Consider the following 14,931-nt stretch of genomic DNA (forward strand, 5'->3'; position numbering starts at 1 on the left):
TTCACTTCATTGATGTATTAGAGCATCGATTGAAAGAGATTGAAGTAAATAATCATTTTATAGCTTAATAATAATTCTTCTAGGGACAAATTGACTTAAGAGGGATTTTAGAAGGCATAATGTGATAGTTTACCTTTGGTCGGCTCACGTATGGCAGCTGACTTCCTGAAAATTTGTGATTTCATAGTCACTACCAAGATGTTTAGTAGAAGCAAGTTAATAATTATACACTTAATAAAAAATTTATTACAAACATTTTTAAAAACATGTGTTCATTTGTTGCTCAGTAAGAATTACTACATTCATTGCTAGCTGAAAATCTATACATATTATGAATTGAGCTAGTAACCTGCTGTGAGGAACTTTCTATTGTATATAGGATAGTTTTCTTCAATTGGCTAGCCAGTTGAGAGCCAAATTATCATTTAAAGGTAATAGAAAAAGTAGTTGATGGATACAGAAATAAGTTTTAAGTAATATTTACATTGTTATTCACTCGAACTCTATGTTTTACGGGGACCCACGCCAAAAACCAGTCGAAATTTTAGGTTTTGCATTCTAATGCAGCCTCATATTTCCCGTTTATTCCTTATTTTTCCCCCTTTGTTAGAGGTGACACCATTTTTTAAGGGTTAATTTTTGTTTGTTGAAGGTGACGACGTGTGTGGAAAAGGTTTTTTTTTTCTTTTCTTCTTCATTTTTATTAAATTGTGTTGTGAAGAAGAGGTTTTCTTTTTATCTTGCAAAAATCGCCAAACTTCCTTAATACGATCGCTTCTCTCAGAATATTGATGAGGTTGACATGGAACCTGGGGAACTATAGCTGTACCGGTATTAATTGTTGCTACAAAATTCTGGTTGACATTTTCGAGTATACGGCTATAGCATCCAAGTGATGATATAAAAAGAAAAAAATCCTCAATCTGTCAAGTTGTTATTTCTAAATCATATTGGTGAAAATTACCTTTCTGTTATTGTTATTAGCAAATTTTATGGTAATAATTTGATTTTAATGTTGTTTCATTGCAGTTAACACTTGCCCACAGAGACAGTCTCTTTTTCCTCACTGACTATTGCTACTACTTCTTGTTTCCATTGGCAACTTCCAGTTAGCTGAACTCAACAAACACTTTATAGTTTTCATTATTTCATAATAATGGAGAGCAAAGGTTCTGCTAGCATCGGTGAGGAATTTGTCGAGGAGAGGCTCTTAAATGGATTGTTTACTGGTTCACTGCTGCAGCATAAAGAGCTGCTGGACTTGCTGGAAGATGTGGATAGTAGGGTTATTAAGGAGAGAACTCTCTTGCATGTGGGAGTCAGACTTGGGAAGAGTGATTGGGTGGAGGAGTTACTGGCGAGAGGGGCTGACCCAGACCTAACAGATGACAAACAAATGAATGCATTGTCTTCAGCTGAAGGGATGGTTCGCCAGTTCCCTGAAGACTTGGACCGCTCCCTAATTCTAAAGATGGTAACATTGGCTCACCGGAGAGACCAAGTGATTTTGTGTCGCCTGGAAGCATCTTCAAGTAGGAGCACTGAGCACACATGTATAACAAGTGTGGGTACCCCTGATCAGCATGTTGAATCTCTGAAGTCCTCCGTAGACTCTTTGAAGCAAGAGATGAAATTGATTGTACGTCACTTACACTCCTCCTTGGAGGAACTAAAGGTGCAGATGTGTCAACGTGATGCACTGTTGCGCTGTTTGGAAGAGGTTGTGATTAGTGCGCCTCCATCTGGTCAGGCCGAAGCTAGGCAGGAGTGTGTGGACGCCATGATGCATAGGACAAGCATAGTGTATGGAAATGGAGAAGATTCAATGCGTAGATTGTATGAGAGACTGTATGATGGAGATGGGTGCACTGCGTGTATTATTAAATTTTTGAGTGGGGATGATCGGGTGAAGGTGATGGTGGAATTGGAATCTAAAAACATTGGAAGGATGAAGAAGAAGGTTGTATATTTGGATGGGACTTGGCAGAATGGGAGTACATTTTCATCATTTTGTGATTTTGAAAATGAGACTGTGTATTTGGGTGCTAAGGGTGAAGAGGAAGATATGGATAAGGCATGTGCTTGGTTAGCTTGGGCCCTCTCACAATTATCTGTGAAATTAGTTTTTGATAATGAGGGGAAGCCTTACAGCAAGGGAGATGTCGAACGAGAGCGTGAGTGGATGAGGGCTCTAGAGGACGTGGAGACAAAAAAGTATGAAGGGGGAATCTATGGGTGTATCCACAATGTATTGACTCGTAAGACACAGTTGGCAAAGGTATGTTACCTCACTTCAGCTGTCCCTTGGATGATCACTAGATATGGATCCACTGAAGGAAGAGCTATTCTTCAGCGACAAGCCCCTGTCTTCCTCTCCATGTACTATGAGAACGTGATGCCAACACTTTTAGCCAAGGCGAGGGTGAGCCCTGTTTCTATATCTTACTCTTATTCTTCCCATTTCTCTATATTCCCACAGCATAAATTATTTATTGTCCTTACTGTTGGCCTTCCTTTTGTCCCCTTTTATGCAGAATGATATCATTAATTTGGCTAAATGATTTTCACCCTTGTTCCTCATTGTTATTCAAAATAGAAATAAAAATTCATCCCATTATACAATTTTCTGGACAATTTGATGCTTTTTTAATTGATAGCAGGAGTGATTAGTAATTACATTTTCCCATTTATCCCAAAAATGGGTCATCAATTGAAAATTTGTTTGGCCAATTGTGAAGAAATTTATTTTCACTACAAAATGTGTATTACAGCAATAATATGCTCATTGATGACAAATGTTTAAGTTAGTCACTATTCAAATGAATGGAACACCAAGCTAACGATAAATAGGTCAATTCCACACTCTTGCAAGTTCTCCCATTGATTTGAACATAGGTTTGTTATGAGATATTCAAATACAATTTGTGACATTTTTGCCACAGTAGTTTTTAAATTTGGTTCATGCATTGGCTGTGCATATCCACTTTATATGTATTATCATTGTCTTTTGGTTGTGATTTCATTATTTTAATTTAGGTGATATCCATTTTAATATTTCAATTTTCTTCTTTCAGCGATGAAAGTGGCCTGACATACTTTGGAAGATATGATGGAGCCATCACTGAAAAGTTCCATTAACATTTATCACATTTTCATCGAGCGTATTGGTTTTTTTAACTTAGTATTTCAATTGAGTGATTGTGTGTTTTTTTTTTAATTTTTATAACTGAAAGCCTCCATGCACACCTATCCATGTGCAACATTTGCTATTCTTTCCTGAATATGGCAGTTATATTTTCCCTGTTGTTCTCTTGTTCATCTAGCCATTCATCGAACCTTGGTTGGTATGTTTAATTTTTATGGCATTGCCTGACCCATGGTCTTACAGGCCATTTGCCCGTTGTTTTCAAGTATGATGCTGTGAGCATAAAATTTAATGGTGCAATCATTTTGTCAAACATGATTAAGTTCAAAGGGCTGGTCTATAATTTAAATCAGGGACTTAAAATAAAATGTTGCATTCTTTCAATCATTTTTAATAATAATAAATAGTATTTATTTCCGAATGGTCTTAGAGGTATTCAAAGGCATCAAGTTAAAAATATCCCATTATACTAGAGAGAAACAAAAGTAATCATTATATAAAAACACAAAACTAACACACAACATAGATACAATCCTAAAATTTACTTTTTATAACATTCAGCAATGCTATAAAAAGCATTCTCAAGAAGTAAAGACTTAATTGCCTTTAAAATTTTGCCAATTCATTGATTCTTTTAAGTTTAGGAGAAGATGATTATGAATTTTAACACAGGTAAAATGTGGCCCATATTTGCTGAAACTTGAGTTAAATCTTGATAGGTGAACATCCATATTCTCTCGGGTGTCATGAGAGTGGAAGGAGCTGTTGGGTCGTAATATACAAGGATTTTCCTTTGTAAAGGATAATCATTCCAGAAAGAATAGACAGGGTAAGGTTAGAATACCTAAAAATTTGATAAAGGGTCTGTCCTGTTCTCTAATTGAGATTCCTGTGATTGCTTTTACAACTTATTTTTGCTGAGAGAAGTTTGCTAGCTTGGGAAGAATTACACCAGACGATAACACCATATGTAAGCAGGGACTGAAGTTTGGCAAAATACAGTTATTTTAAGTATTCCTGCGGTATAACTGAAGTGAGTCTTCTAATGATAAACAGTCCAGTTGCCACTCTACTGGCAATCTTGTTAATGTGCTCCTTTCATAAGAATGTCTCACTTATGCTGAATCCCAAAAAAATAGTGGTTTCTAGGCACTTAATACTTAGTCTATTTGGGGTAAGTAAAAACTATAGGTTTAATGGGACTTTTTGGTATGGAAAAACGAATATGTTGTTTTGGTATTATTTAACTGTAGGTTATTGCTGGAACACCAATGGTTCATGTCATCAACTGAGGAACAGGCAAGGATTTCAAGAGGGTAGCAGGGTTAACTTCAGATAGCAGACAGTAAGTTTCATCTGCATAAAGGGCAGTAGCTTGCAGTTAGCTGTAGAGGAGGGCATATCATTCATGAAAATTACAAAAATAATTAAAGAGTTAGGGGCCCAAGACTGATCCTTGGGGAACCCCACAATTTATTTCTAAAGGAGTTAACCTTACTGGGATCATACCACTTGTAGATTGATGAATAAATTGAACTAATTGTTTTCTGCCAGTGAGTTAAAGCATAATCCAAGTAAGAAGTACCCTTTCAATACCCACATATCTGAGTTTGCCAAGCAAAGTATTATGGTCCATGCTGTCAAAATCTTTACTTTGGTAATACTCATTAGGACACGTAAAAAAGGCCAGAGTTGTGTCTCCTGTTGTTAATGATACATAAATGAGAAGGGTTGCTGTCCAGGGGGAGCTGATTATTGAAATTGTTAGCAATTTTTACAGGATCAGAGATGAAAAGGCCATCAAAAGTTATATTGCCCACATCTTGAATATGATGAATGCTTTCTGTATCAGAATAAATTAAGCTCTGTCTTAGAGTGTATTGTGTTTCTAGTAATCGCAGGATTACTGGATAGTTTAACTCCAGCAGTGGCATTTAAAATTCATTCATTACCTTTTCCAGGGAGGGAGATTGATTAGATAGCGACATTGATTGTGGGCATGTCTATGTTTTTGTCACCAAATTTTTCTAAGAAAGACTTTGGGGGAATATATTTCCCCATGGAAACATCATCAGGTCAAGTTTCACACTTAAAAAGATCATTCTGGAGGCTTAAAGGGGCAATAACTTTAAGTGAACTAAAGATTTTGCCATACATCAAACTAATGCACTTGGATGAAATTATGTTTTCAAATATCTGACTGTTTCATCAGATGTAGTTTCATCCTAACTCCTGTATAAAAGAATCAATATCGGAACTTGCGAGAAGAAACATTCGTCACCTTTCGCATGGAGAACATTTTTCCTTTGAGGTTTCCGCTTGTGCGTAATTTTTATGAAACCATCACCCTTGTCCTCCTCTTCTTCAGTAACGGAAGATTTCAAGTGAATGGAGTTGGGAGAGACTGCATTTTTGTCTTTTCCCTTTGCAATTTTAGTAGCAACACCTTTTAAAGACTCCTTTCCGACTACACAAGGTTTTAAGAGTCTTGCCAGTAATTCAACTCTCGGATGTTGCAGACAAAGTTTTGGCACTCATAGTCATGGTAACTTGAGAGATTGACTTTTCAATGTTTCAGAGAATTTTGCTTTTTCCTTAGTTGGGCTCTGAACAGCAGCAAAGTGTTGTTTCAGGCTTTTCAACTCTGATTTCAATTCTTCAGTATCTGTCGCTGTGTTCCTAAGTAAAATTTTTTGAAAGTGACATAAGAAACACTTCCAATGAATAAAACATAAGTAGCTAAGTACTTTTAAACAAATTTCATTCAATTTCAAACATTTATAATGTAAAATGTTATCAAAGGTGTGGTAAGGTATACCTTTCCCCAGTGTTTGACCCGTAAAATTGCAACAGTGTGTACTACGATCGTATGCCAAGATGTAAATGCTATTTTAAAAATTTTCACGATTTTTAACTTTTAAGAAAAGCTTTATGAAAATTTTAATTAATATTTTTGTTAAATGTTGAAAGTCACCGGAGCGTTGCGGTTCCCATATTGAGTTTAACCCATGGGGTTGAGGTTTGGGGCAATAGGATAGCTGAAAACTCATAGAGGCGGCGAAGTGCTGTCTACTGGCTTTGGCTGGAGTGTACCAAACCGTCTCTAACGAAGCCCTCACAGTTATCACTGGCACACTTCTGATTGAGTACGAGTTGCTCAAGAGGAAATGCCGCACATAGTTCAAGCGACTTATATTCCTTTATATTTGTAACTAAATATTATCCAATTTTATCCAAATTGCTGTCTGTTCTTTTCAAATTTTGAGAGGTGAGAGGGAGGAGCGGTTGCTCTATTCTGGTTTATATATTTTCATCTTCATATTTATTGTAGTTTGTAAGTTGACAAAAAAGAGTACGCAATTGCTATTATATTAGCAACAGTATGTCACCTAAATCTAATGTGTGCTAGCTTGGTTTTTTGGGAGTAAAGCAAATTAAATGGTTTAACTTTGTACCTGTTCTTTTTATAAAATGAGGCTTTTTCTATTTCATGCCGTTGTGATGCCATCATTTGGGAGTCGTTGTAATTGTGTGGCATATTGTTTGTAATGGCTATTTATCAGTCATAGCTATCATTCGATGAATGGATCTTTTTTGTTTTTTGTATGTAGCACAATTTCATTGCATTTATTTCTAATTTTTGACCTTGCTATTTGATACTCCCTCATTTCTTTTTGTAAATACATCTTTTATGGAACGATGTTTTTTTTCTTCTCTGCTACCTGGGAGTACCAGAAATATTCAAATCAAATGCATGTATCATTTTTTTATTTTCTGAAGAAAACTTGTTGGTCACATCGTAAATAATTTTTAAAATTTTATTTGCACAAATCTGTAATTTTCTTGCATTTGTAACAAAGCCCATTTTCACATTATTTGACTTGTATTTTCGGGTGGTATCATACTAGATACTGTACAAAGCAATTCAATGTGCATTTTATGAAATAGTATTTTATTGAATCTCTTTGAATTTTTTATTTATGCAGAAAATTGTTGTGAAGCTGCATCAAACATAGAAAATCATTTACCACTCAGATAAATAAAATTACTCTAGCTTGAATTTTCAGTAATTTCTTTTGGTTATGAGATACCATAATGATCATTTTTCTCTATCGCTAATCAATGCTGAGGCAGTACTTTTAAATTTTGTTGGCATAATACATAAATGCATTTTAAGAGTGAAAATAATCAAGCTTAACATATAAATATTGTAATTAAAAAGGATTTCCTCCTAATCCAAGGAGTATTAAATTCGTTTTTTATAGCTGGCAGTAATCCACATTTTACATGCATTGATGGTAAATAATAACTAGCTGTGATAGTGCCTGTAAGTTCAATATGGGTATATCATAAGCTTTTGATTGCTTAATTTTTGTTTTCCAAAACCAAATTAATTTGGAAAGATAATAAAGTAATATGTAGATGGTTGTGGTCCCAGCAGACAAGTATGTAGTAAATTGAATATTTATTTCAAATACATCAGAAAAGGATGATGATGAAAATTATATATCTTTACCTATTTATAGACACGCACAGATGTGTGTAATTTTCTGATTTGGTCAATGTTTCTTTTTTGGAGATAGGGGTGACATTGGCTACCTATTAGGAATTTACCTGTGATCGAGAAGTTACGGCTGAAAGGACGGGGTGATAATATTATAGATGCCTGTGGCATGCTAACTTAAAAAATATCAAACAATATCAACTACAAAAATATTACCCACTCTACCCATTAGCCTTATGTCCCCAACTGATGATATAATGTAGCCAATTTGGGTATATTTTAAGGATAAAAAGTTTTAGAATGTGCCATCTTGATTGTGCAAAATTGGTTGTTATTCATATTTTTGAAGGGCAGAACACTGCATAAATTTAATAATGATATGACTATTACCTGCCTTAACCCATTTGCGCATGGCGTCCGATATAACGGACGCGCGTATTGAACTTTTTTCTGGGCTCTAGTTGACAAGCACAACATTCTGATACTTAATTATGTTCAAATGGATATCTGTCTTCACCATGCTCTAATATTTTAGTTGCCTCCTTAAATTTATTGACTTGAGAAACATGTGAGGCATGGTATTGAAAGAATTTTAAGTCACCCACATGGGTTAAGTAAATTATTTTTTTTGATTAAATTGCACAATATCATGGTAAATTTTATCTCATTTTTGTTGTAGAGGTTGATCTTTTTATTTTATATTTTCTCAAAAAATTCCTATATTAATTTTTATCTCTTATCAACGCTGAAAAATGGCCGTCGGATATACCGGATGCCATGCACTTGGGTCAGTTCTTGTAGCTAATCTAAAGATGGCAGTTCTTATATTTTAACCACAAATTTTAGTATAGTATTGTATGTCTAATGATAAAATAGTATGAATTTTATTTGAAGGTGGAGTACAAGGATAATGTTAGTAACTATCCATTAACTCTTTATATTATTTTATTTGCTGACAAAGCGGCATAAATGCTAACTATAAAAATGTTAACCTTGCATTAGAGAGGGAGGAACTTGTTGCATTCCTCGGTGAAATCATCTCCGGCTATGCTAAATCTTTTTATACGCAAAAGAGGATGTCTTATCATCTGTCCGCTGTGCCTTTCCATACAGATGTTGACCTAAGTTGGTGCATACATAGGTATATCTCATGCTCCCAAACCCAGTGGCACTACTTGTGGTCACATCCCATGTGTCCTGTGTATCGTTTTCTCATTGGCAAACTTTGCAAGTGCAGTCAGCGCCACCTAGCATCCATTCCCAAACCTCTGCACACTCTCCCACCTTTCTCTAACGTCCCCATTCACTCTGCCATGCTTGTGTATACTCCAGTTCCAATGCTGCCTTTTCTTGCAGCTTCACTGTTCACCGGTAAATGGCCTTCAAATGTCCTTGCTGTCCTTCTAACCACGCGTTTCGATATATTGTATGTTTTCTTACGTTCTTTCATATATCTTATGAGAGGTCAATATGACCATGAATTCCAAATTTAAAGTTTCCCCTTCTCTGGCAACTATCTTTTCTGCACAACGCTGGGTGTTCGTATAATATCCTAATAAACGTTTGTTTAGATCCAAATGATATCCCTCACATTTATCGGAAAGAATTTGCTATAAGTAATTTGAAACTATATTACGACAAAAGTGTCAAAATTAATTATGTTTACACTAGATATGCTGTTTGCTCATTGCATTTCAATAGGAAATCATTGCGATGATTAGTGTACTGATTTATTAAATAATTTTAGTATAATTTACATAGGAATGCACTACAATACACACTACTACTCCCTGTGCATGATGTCTGATATATCAGATTGTATTATTAAAATATTGATCATAAAAATTTAGAAATGGCATGTATAATTTAAAATGAACCTTATTTGCCAGAATAATTACTTTTTTAACGAATATAAGGCAAAAATAACTTTGTGCACTTATGGGTTAATACTCCATGATAAGGTGATAACTTTTCTTGTTTCACATTTCATTATTTAAAATAAATGTTGAAGTTTGCAATATTCCCTGATTTTATAGCAATTGGTGCATATGTATTTCCCAACCAATTGAAGAACATCTTTAATACTATTTCCTGAAAATAATAACAAATTGATTTCTTCTCTGCATTTCTCCAGGGTTTTCTTCCGCGTCAGATTGTTGGTTGACAACAGTTTCGCCGGCTATCCTGCCAGCGTCTTCAGGTCGAAGGTGTCGGCTGTTGGTTTCTGCCTCGCTTATATACTGTAGGCTGGATGGGAGCTGCACTGTGATTGGCTGTCTGACTGGGTGCTTCTCTCTGGTTGGCTCTCTCTTTGATCACTCTTTTCCAGGCGCTGTGAAGGAAGTATCCATCTTCTCTATTGATTTCTGACAAGTAAATTTTAAACATACTAGTATAACAATTGCCCCTATTTTAAACATTTGAAAACTGACAGATTTCCTTGGGGTGACGAAATAGACCATTTTCAGCATTTTTTTGATTGCCCTAAGTATTAGTATTGGTTGTTAGGGTGCGTCTACGGCTAGGTCATTCTGCTATTGAAACCCTATGCTATTGACCTAACCTTGTTAAAAATTACAGAATGACTTAAATAGGAATTACTTTTAATTGTTAGTAAACTGAAGTATAACCCAAAATTAACTAAATGTATTCTCTGGTATTGAATATAATAGTTTTCAGTAAAACTGTCTTAACCCATGATAATGACCATAAGAATTGCAGCCATTACATTGCATAAAAATATGTTTTAGACTAATATTTGACGGGTAGATTCCAAACTCATTTAAATAAAAGCGATATCTGTAATAGTTTCACAGATATAGTCTGGGAAAAATATGTCCCTTTGGATGGTTAGGGTAAAATTTATTCGGAATAAGAAAATCATATGTGCTGTGTTTAATACTCAAGAGGTGAAAAAGTGGACTGAATGTAGGAAACTGAATGCCGCTGAATGGTACTTATAAAAAATTCGGAGGAATCAATGCCATTGCGAGATGTCTCTGGGGCAGGTTCTCCTGGATGTCCGAAGCACACACTTTCTTTTCAACTTTTTTTGTCTCCTTGTCAAGAGCACGGCGAGTAGATTGGGTGTGAGAAGGGGAGATATTCGCGGCGAAGCTTCTACCCTGTGACGTGGCAATCGCGTGACGTCATATACCTGAGAGGGCCAATCTGAATTGACTGCCAATGTCGTCTGCATATATTGCTATATTTACGTATTACTTCTTTTTCTTATTTCCTTTAACACTAGAAGGACGGCAGGGGTCATTTGACCCATTTTCAGAATTCAAATTTATTTTTCTCTTATTAAAATATTTTTTTTTAATTTGAAACTTTTTGACTTTGTTCATTTTGGTCTATATTTTGATAAATTAGTGAAAATTCAACTATAATGTTTTGTTTTAAATTTTTATGACGTGTTATACCTAGAAGGACGGCTAGGGGTCATTTGACCCACAACTGGTTTTCGCGCTACTTTCTTGCGCGTGGGCACTTTAGTGCCATGTATATCATATAATCAGCAAGATGCTAGTGTGGTAGATAATTTTCTTCATTTTGAATCTGGAAGTACCCGGTTCAATGCCAGTTTTGTCCCAAGGGCTCCTATCTGTATTCGAAAACCTAGGCATAGCGACTTGTTGTGCAAAATCTTTCGTTATTTTTTGGGCAGCAAAGTAAAATAAAACCTTTTCAATCCTTGAGATGCGTAAATTCATGTAATTATGATATTTTAATTTTGTTTTGTTTATTGTTCAATGATTATTGTATAACCCACACCCGAAAATCGTCACGTATCCCAAGCATTGTTTTCCGTCGTCCAAGATTCAGAGCTCTTAGAGACATTATTTTCAATATCGACTCATCAGGTTTACGAATAACTTTCATATTTCTTGCCTGACGGCACTGTCACTTGACCTAGCCCCTTTGCCGTGTGTCCAGCATTAGTGCCGCCTGACCCAGTCGGGGTTTGGGGCGGGTTGACTGCTCGCTGCGTCCTGGGGAAAAATCCAGTCTCTTTTTGAGAGAGCGGAGGAATTGGGTGGACTGTAAAATTCTACTGTAAATCCTACCCTTGGAATCCGCACGTAGGTCGAAGAAGAAGCATTACTGCAAGTTTCTGGAAGATACAAATAAGGATACGGTTGGCGGTTGAGTCCCTGCCTTTCGAACGGCAATTACCGTTACTTCTGAAAATGTTGTCCTTTAGTATGAATTTCTAATGCTCTCCAGCTCTCTATCCCTCCAATGCAACTAGAGAAGATTCTACCATAATGCGCTTTCGTTTGTAGATTTTTACGCATGCATATCTGTAGCGAATTGAGGAAGAAAGTAAGAAGTCGAAAAATATATCAAGAGAAGAGAATCGTCGCGAATCAAATAGCTGTAGGGAATATTGAAGATCAGTCTGGAAGTGAATCGTTAACATCAGTTCAAGGACATTCTGACCAATCCATCAACATCTGCGTGTGATGGAAGCAACGAAGTTCAAGATAGTGAATCCGATGGCGACTTTGGCGTGATAGCAAATGCACAGCTCTATCCAACAAAATGCAACTGTCCATTTATGACGTAAATTCCAAATAAACCAGACAAATTTGGAATCAAGTACTGGGTTTTGACAGATGTGAAATGAAAATACAGCCTAAACGAATTACCATATTGTGGCAAAGATGATGATTGGCCATCAAATCAAGCGTTGGGGAAATAAATAGTTACTAAAGTGACCGTAACATACAAGAATTCAGAAATAAATGTAACTTTTAACAACTATTTTCCATCCATCCTGCAGGGAGGGAGTCATAAAAAAATGGAAAACTTCTCTTGCATGGACGATCTGAAAAAAACAGGCGTGACGCACAAATATCCATGAACCCTAAAATAGCCATGTAATCCATTCAACGCGAGTGTTCAAAAATACCTTATGCCATACTCTTTCGTAGAATCAGGCAAACTAGAACAATAATGTACTTTCAATCAGCAGCATGATCTCAGACGGCATTATTTCCGAAACGAATAAAAGAATACCAGAGACCATCCCATTCCATAATAAAAACAAAGCGGGAGTAGATATGATGGATAGTATGTATCAATTTATTTACACGTCTCCAAATCCAACAGCCATATCTCCACTGGCACAAAAAAGAAAAAGGTGCCAAATACCATCAAATTGAATCATTGCACCAATTTCCTTTCCATTTTCCAAATTCCTTTTCATGTGCAAATGGCTGGTGTCCTAACACCCCCTGCCACACGCTTTTAAGCGGCTTGCGGGTTAGTGTGTAGATTTAGATGTAGATGAATAAATCATCCAATGAACGCATTCAGCTCAAAAAAGTATTTTGTGGAAAGAGCGCTGAAAAATATGTCTGTCTGAGATTTACAACAAAGTAATAAGTTTTAAAAATTTTAATTTGTAAACCCAGAACCCCTATTTTTTAAACATGTAACACAACCTTTGTATTGAGTGTATGTATTTTCATTATATGATTTGCAATCGACTACTACATACGGTTTAATTCATGATTCTTTAAAATAATTTTTATTAACTTTTGACGACGGAAATAATATTTAATAACGTTAAATAGTGTTTTTAATGAACTGATTCAACAATTAATCCGATTAAACTGAATATTAGTGGAAAATTAGGCGTTTTATTCCAAAATACATTTTAGGGGTCAAATGACCCCTAGCCGTCCTTCTAGGTAGCGCGAAACTCCCGTCCTCCTAGTGTTAAACTGCACAAATCTAGGGACGGGATTTTGTCGTGATCTTATAAGGATAGGGGTATTACTGCTTCAAATAAGTACCTAAACAAAATTCGATTACGCTTCAAAAGCCTTTGTTATAAGTTGGTGTATGTTTATGAAAAATCGTTATTACAACAGAAATTATTCTTAAACAAGCAGGTCAGGGGTCAACAAAACTCACAGGTAAAGCGGATAAGGATAAAGGATTAGTTCATAAGAATTGGAACGTAACTCCCACGTACCTTCCACCGTTCTACCAGTCTTTTGACCTGATTTTTGTAAGGTATTTCAGGATTAATAATAGTTATACCTTTGCTACACCATGTCAGTTGGTAAAGCCAAATCAACCATCCAGATTTTGTAAATTTGTTTCATTATATATGAATAGAATATAATTATTTCATTATCTCATCTGAAAAAGTGTCGCTAGAACTGTATTTCTAAATAAAGATTTTATAATCATGTCCTCAGTTACATGCATTGCATGTAAATTGCTTTATGATTGTTACTTGTAATTGATAATCTAAAAATTAACAAACTTATAATAATGAAGGCATATCCATGAGAAAAACTATGCATCTCTGATTTATTCCTTTACGTATCTGTTGGCTATTCGTATTTGTAGATGAATGGCATGATATCCTCACTTTTTTTATTGAAGGTTAATATATGCTCCAATATACTGTGAAATAAAAATGGTGGTGTTTTGACTGCCACTATGAGTATTTCAGGTTTTACTTTTTTCTGCCTCCGTGAGAGGGATTTTGGACACGTACTGTAAGATAATAAGTATATCCATACCTTCATGAGGATATATTTGAAATAATGGTCAGTAAATATAAGACCAAACATGTAGTCAAGTGAATGTGGCTCTTGTCAGTATAATTTTTTTAAGAACAATATGTGGCTTCTAGCAGCTGAGGGGAAAAGAGTCCAAATGGCCCAGAAAATGAGAAATGATGCTCTTTCCCTGGAATTTACCCATTTTTCAAGTGTTTAGAGAATGGAAAAATGGCATCAACATATATTTAGACTCTTACTGTGCATTAGAGGAAAAATGGAAATACTAATTTAAATTAAATTATTTAAATAATACCCTTCAATCATAAAACTTACTTTCTAAGAGATGTGAAATGAGTCCGGCTGAACTGCTGTTGTACAAAGTCAGCCTCATTTTCATTGAAGAAGTATATTCTTCCAGGACCTGTGGTGATGGGAGGGCTGACCGAACAAATAATGTTGCTTGTGGTAACGTAACAGACATCTTCTCTCTCTTGTGGAGGCCAGTGAAATGATCTGGCAGGGCCATAAGAGTGCATAAATTTCACTTTCACATCAAGTTCTTCCTCGTGTTTGGGAATCACTGATCCAAAATAACAGTGGTCCTCATAAGCACGTATAATGTATGAGTTTGTTAACATCTGTGAAAAAGTGATTAAATGAGTCCTGCTGAACTGGAGTTGTACAAAGTTAGCCTCACTTTCACAGAAGAAGTACTTTCTTCCAGACCCTCGGTGATGGAAGGGCTGACAGAT

At 35.7% G+C, this 14,931-nt stretch overlaps 1 long non-coding RNA gene across 1 annotated transcript; it reads left to right on the forward strand.

Moving 5' to 3' along the window:
• Positions 1-2,095: 2,095 nt before the first annotated feature.
• Positions 2,096-4,813, forward strand: LOC124170197. The gene is made up of 2 exons (XR_006867353.1): positions 2,096-2,422; positions 3,075-4,813. It is a non-coding gene; the product is annotated as an uncharacterized LOC124170197 (long non-coding RNA).
• The last annotated feature ends 10,118 nt before the right edge of the window (positions 4,814-14,931 follow it).

The sequence above is a fragment of the Ischnura elegans genome, chromosome 13 (genome assembly GCF_921293095.1).
Source record: "Ischnura elegans chromosome 13, ioIscEleg1.1, whole genome shotgun sequence".
In the NCBI taxonomy this organism is placed as follows: domain Eukaryota; kingdom Metazoa; phylum Arthropoda; class Insecta; order Odonata; family Coenagrionidae; genus Ischnura; species Ischnura elegans.